This window comes from Lottia gigantea, assembly GCF_000327385.1.
Source record: "Lottia gigantea unplaced genomic scaffold LOTGIsca_29, whole genome shotgun sequence".
In the NCBI taxonomy this organism is placed as follows: domain Eukaryota; kingdom Metazoa; phylum Mollusca; class Gastropoda; family Lottiidae; genus Lottia; species Lottia gigantea.
The window spans coordinates 1,675,138-1,681,634 of record NW_008708943.1 but is presented as its reverse complement, the minus strand read 5'-3'; positions in this window follow the sequence as shown (position 1 = coordinate 1,681,634).

Here is a 6,497-nt window from a genome sequence, read left to right as displayed (position 1 = left end):
CTGGATGATCTGAAGTCGGTCTGTGTGTCTCTTTATAGTCGAAGATGTAGCATTGGCGTTTCTTGGGTGTGCCCTTGGAAAATTTTGCACGGAACCTCACGCCACTTGAAACGCTCCGTGATATTATGAACCAGCAGAGGCTCTCTGAAGAGGCTGATGACAAATCCTAGATCAAATAGCGTCCCTGGCTCAGAAAAGGAATGGTGTGATTTTGATGTGATTATCGGAATATTCAGAAATAGCAAACTCTTTGTGGAGACACTAAACTTTCTGAAGCAACTTTTTGCGGATTCCTGTTCCCTCAAGCAAAATTTTTTATCAAAATTTGTTTGTTTGCCAATGCAGTGACTATACATTATATTTGACAAGATATTACACTAGATATAACAGTCCTTACAATTATAAGTATAATCACCTCACAAAACATGTGAGCGAGCAACTGTATACATATAATATTGAGCTTGTTAAATGAGGCGAACATTTAACATGACAACTTAACACGGAAAATCTTTAAACGGTCTACTCTATATCTTTTTATACACCTTCTTAAACAGGGACTAGAACGTTCATATCGACATAATGGGGCCCTTAAAGGGACCCTTCAAACTGAAAAGATTAGTTTGTTCATTTCTTGATAATCTTATACATATAAAGAAATTATACAGAACAATACGAAGCAATAGAATAAATTATATAGACCACATTATCAAGATCTTTTTATACTTTTTATTTCTTAGGCCATAATTGCAGAGTTCATAACGCTCACACTAAAGATGAATATACACAAATACGTAGTTCGAGAAGACTGCCGCTTTAAACAAATGGTTCTATAACTGTACCCCTTAAACGAATAGTACCATATTGCCGCTTTAGACGAATAATTCGATGAATGTACCCTTTTAAACGATAGTTCGATAGCTGAATCCCATTAAACGAATACGTGTAGTTCGCTAACTGTAACCCATAGAGCAAACTGTATCCCCTGAGGCGAATAGTTAGATTACAGCTTTAACGAATAGTTCGATAACTACTGTAACCCTTTGAGCAAATAGTTGATAATTGTAACCTTTTAAACGAATATTTAGATAGCTGTACCCCTTTAAACGAATAGTTCGATACCTTTACTATTCAAGCGAATAGTTCGATAACTTTACCGCTTTCAGCGAATAGTTCGACAACAAGACCCTTTCTATGAATAGTTTAATTACTTTACTGTACCCCTCTTAGAAGAAAATAGTCAGAAAACTATTAAATGCAAATCTTTAAGTAAATAGTTTGACGATTGACCCCTTCAAATGCCTTATACTAGTATTTGAAATAGATAAAAATTCCAATTGAAAGGAGACTATTGAGTGTGACATAATAATAACAGAGTTTAAATGATCAATTACACGTTAATTTTGAAAGGTTGTCATGGGCTGGGAAAGGTCAGGCTAGTCAATTAATCTGTCAAAATCAACATTGCATATTTTAAATAGTGAAATATGCCTACGATCTCCACTGTTGGAAACTGAGATAAAATGTTCATGCCATTTTCCTGGTAAAATTTGTGTAAGCAGTCATTTGGGCACATATCTTTTAAGCACAAGACAGTTAGACACGGTACTGAAGTCAAACTTCTTTTAGGCACAGCGTTATTTAGGCAATAATTAAGCACATATATTCACTTAGGCACACACTCTTTAGGCACAGTAATATTCGGCACAATGTCATTTAGGCTCAGCGCTTTAGTCACATATTCAATCAGGCACATATTCAGGATATATTCTCACATGAACAAGATTACAGACAAAAGAAAAAATTGCGATATGGCAAGGTTTTATAGGGGGAAGGGGTAATACAATCGGTCAAGAATTCTGAATGGTTAATAGAAAAAAAAGTTTGAAACCCCTCCAACATCAAGATTACACACTAGTAGTAGCTTTGTATACAAATTATACTAAACGAAATATAGTATCAACGATGATAGGATGCTTTCATTGGTTGATGGGCATATTCATCAAACCGTTGTATATGAAAAAAATCGGAATATTTGATAGTTAAATAAATATAACATTTCAAATCAGATTGCTTCATGCAGTTTTAAATGTTAAATGGTAAATTTGTGGGTGGATCGTATCTCTTTAAATGATTACCTCGAATATGAAAAAAAGTTTAAAAAGAACTGATATATTTCAGTTCTTATCCAATAATAAATTGCATTCAATTATAAAATGATAAAATGTTAAAAGTTCATAGTATATCATAGCAACAATCCAGAATTGCAGTTTCAAATAGGAACGTGTCGGCTGACACCCGGGGTTCCAATGAGAGTACGCTTACCTTCAGACGTACTGGATATCGATGTTTCTTAATGGCTAGTTGTATAAGTAACAGCTTCCGAAATACTCAAAAAAGAGTCTAATCCAAGTATTCACTCACAATAAGAAAGCCATATATAGTATCAATTAGAAGACAAATAAACATGTATATAACAATATCCAAAGCAATAAAATGGCAACCACTGATGACAGCGAAATCATAAAAAAATGTATTTCAATACACCTAATACGATCTAATCCGCTTTAATCCATATCTCCCACTGGTAAACTGTTAATCTACTCGTGTTCGATCAAGTTTGCTTCAATGATCCACGGTAAAGCTACAGCAGTGAGGGGAAATCTTTAAAGCCTAAGTTACTGTTTCAACCCTTACTTCGACCTTCGACATCTTAAATTTTGTTTACCAGTATGTCTTTTGACGCTCACACAAAGTTACATCAATACCATGACCATAGATTTACGCTCTAATTCAAAATTTTAAATCTCGGACTGCCCTTTATCGACCAAACTATAATAATTTTCTTTCTACCATGAAACCCCTATTATCTAAAATCAAGTATATCCCTTTTAGGTTAAAAACCCGCAAAACCAAATTTGCCTCTCTACTGGACATCCTAACTATTTTCCCGTTTTCTCTTTCTTTCAATTTTCCACTTGGATAATCAGATTATTTTTAAGTGAATGAAAACATAACAAAACATATATAGGGGCGGAGTGCCCTTGTAGATGTTAAAGGTAAGTTGCCATTTTGCTGACGATCGTCTTTTCCATTCTCGAAACACTAAATTGAGTGGTACATGGAGTAGTTGATCAGATTGTTGTAATGTATAAAACAGACATTGTGGACCACGTATAGGCTTCAAGCAAATATCGAGATGGGGAGATCGAGAAGTTTTCTTATGTGTTTATTGTAAGGGTTACTACCTTCAACATTCTTGCTCTGAAATGATACATTCGACATTCCTGCTCTGAATGTGTCAGTAGCCGCTGTGGTTCAGTGAGTTTGATTGCTCTATTCCGGCATAGGTCGAGATGATACTTCCGGACTTTTCAACTCAGTTTCCCCATGTCAGTGATGCAAGTAAGATGAGCTGACATGGATAAAGTGTCTAGTCGTTTGGATGAGACAATAAACCGAGGCACCGTGTGCTACAGGCTGTGCATGTTACAGATTCCTCGACAGTTAGAAATCGAAAAAGAGCAGGCTAATATTGCTGTCCTGGCAAAATTTGTACCCTGCATGGCGTTGCCAGTCTTAATTAGCACGCATGATGCAAAAACGTAGGACGTAAAACTCCATTCATGTCATTTCATTTCTGAAATGCTGTCTAATTTTGATTTGTTTGCGTCATTATAATATGTCAACAATGCCAAAGTATTTGATTATTTGAATATTTCCGCGATAAAAATTGTGTTCATGACAAAATTTTTCAGATCGCGGTTGAGGAGTCACAGCAGAAGAACACCACAAAACAGCTCTGTCTTTCAATCAAATTTAATATTTTTTCTAACCAAGAATAGCATACTAATTCTTTAAGCACATTGTATTGTTTCAGAACAGTGTCCAAAAAATTGATTCAAGGTCTGTTACTCCCTACAAGGACTTTACTCGGGACGTAAAAAAAGGTTTTCAGCAACGGGACTGTTTGTGGTCATTTGAAAATAAAAACTGTATAAGATTATAATGTTCTGGACAGTGATTGACTACAATGGAACAAGATAAAGATATTATTATATATAATTATTGTATTTATAGTCTTATATACACCTTAGATGGTAACTTCCAGAACGCAACTTTAAACATGGATACCAGCACCATGAAATATTGACGATAGACATAGATCTAATAACCTAAAATTTTGAGGATGAAGGAGGAAATCTTCACTTTATCTTTTATGTGACTAGGACCTAAGAATAATAATGTGCCCCACTTGCGTTTTTTTTTTAGTTCTTGAGCTGTATTTGTAATTTAGTAACTCAATACAAAATCAACTGCCCTGAACCCTAATTGGGTAACTGCCGGCGGCAGACGAAAATTCGTGCTGGTAATTGCCCAATAATGGGAAATTCTAAATTATCAGATGGATTAATACGAGCGGACAGAGTTGACATAAATTATACCAGAAAATGACAATGTGGTCAACATAATGTCGGTGGACATTGATGAAATAGTTGATGTAACTAAAGCTGAGACCTGTTCGACTTTTGAAGTCACATTGACCATTGAAACTCAGCTTACATTTCTATGACCAAAAACACCAAATATGATCTCACATTAAATTCTTGTCTTTATTCTATCTGACCCATTTTTCAAATATATTATATATGCGCCAAAAAATTCGAGGGTTTAAGCGTATTCTCATACATTCTTCCAGTGCAAGCGACACTCATTTTGACCATCAGTAGATTTTGACATAAGATAGAACAAATACTATTGAGAAATTGGAAGAGGTCGTCAAGAAATTGTTTCTTTAAGTAACATATTATCTTAAACCGTTTGGCTTCAATTTCAATGAAATGGTCACCAAACGGGCAAAGTTGTCCCCAGTTTAGACTACCAACAGGTCAACAATAGTTACGATTAGGTTACAAAATAATCTTGAAATAATATCTTTCAGATTTGGGTTGATTTCATCACAGATTATTCAGATTATTTCGGATTATATTGTTGATTTGTATCACCTTTTAAATCCGAGGGTAATCCGAGGTAATCTGTTGGTGAGAGATTTATGTATATTTATAAGAGGTCTATCTTGGCCTTGTTACTGGAGTGGCTTTCATGAAAGATGAATTACATTTCCACAGCGGTATACCTGGTGAAACTGAGATGTCATTGTGATTAAGTGGATGCTAATCTGTCATTCTCTTCCATGATCCAGTTTCCCCATGTCAGTGATCCAGGTAAGAGGGGCTGGCATGGAAAAAGCGTTTAGTCGTTCGTATGGGACAATAAACCGAGGGTCCGTGTGCTACAGGCTGTGCACGTTAAAGATCTCTCGACAGTTGGAAATATAAAAAGAGCAGGTTAATGCTGGCAAAATTCCACTCATTGCACTCTGCGTGGCATTGCCCGTCTCCATTAGCCAACATGCTGCAAAAAAAGGATGTAAAACTCCATTCATTTCATTTAATTTTCTTTCATGATCCAGGAGAGACATCTGAATTCATTCACGTTTGCCTCATAGATTTGTTCGATTACAATTCGGATATGTAGATGGTGGTTTTATTTCTCAGAACAGCATGTTTCTTTAATGGATACGGAGAAAAGACAGAAAGGGGCTGTTCTGTTTAAATAGATTCAATGGTAAACCAGTCCTATTTCATAGCTAGAAAACTGCTCGATAGGTTACAATAAAATTCAGATAATCAAACATGCACTTCTCCAACCTGAAAATGCCCCGACTAACCCTTGCTCGGAGAGATATACATATCATGATCTTATCTTTTTCATACTCAATCTGATCTGATCTGATGGTTTTATTAGATCTTATATTATTGTAATCCACTCTTGTAAGAAGAATTAGTTGTGGAGGTCAAACTGAATCAGTTACCGGTATTCAATTCCCCCTGAATCGGCAAGAACTAAAGACTTTGTTTCAGCATTATGCTCTGGCTTTACCTTTAATTCGTCTCATTCCCATTCGGTTTAGGTTTGGCTCAGTTACGTAAATGCCCCAGGGTTCAGGGTTCTAAATACTAATAAAATCCATTGTTCAATGGTGCTGTAAAACCATCGAAATAATGTTGACCACAGAATCTAGAGGCTATTTTCCATAATTCCAAAACAAATTATCACTAGTTTTCTAAGAGAAACAATTTGTTTTTTTAACAGACGAGAAAAGAATTTTTCGACTCATTGGCCTTCATGATGACCTTTAGTAAATCTTAAAGGTCAAGTGTGATAATGTTAAAACAGACCCAGTCCCTCACATGGGACGAACATTTCAGAGAATTGACGAAAAGATCTGTCTGTGGAACAGAATCTCAACATCTGACAACAATGGAACGCATAAGATGCTGAACCTGAACCATATCTGAAAGTCAACAAATTTTCGCTCATGGTTTTATTGGTATGATATCTTTCCACAACCTCCTTTTGACCAGTAGATGACCATTATATCTGGCTTTCCCACACACCTGATGCCGTTCCGAGGCATTAAGCTCATACATAGGGTT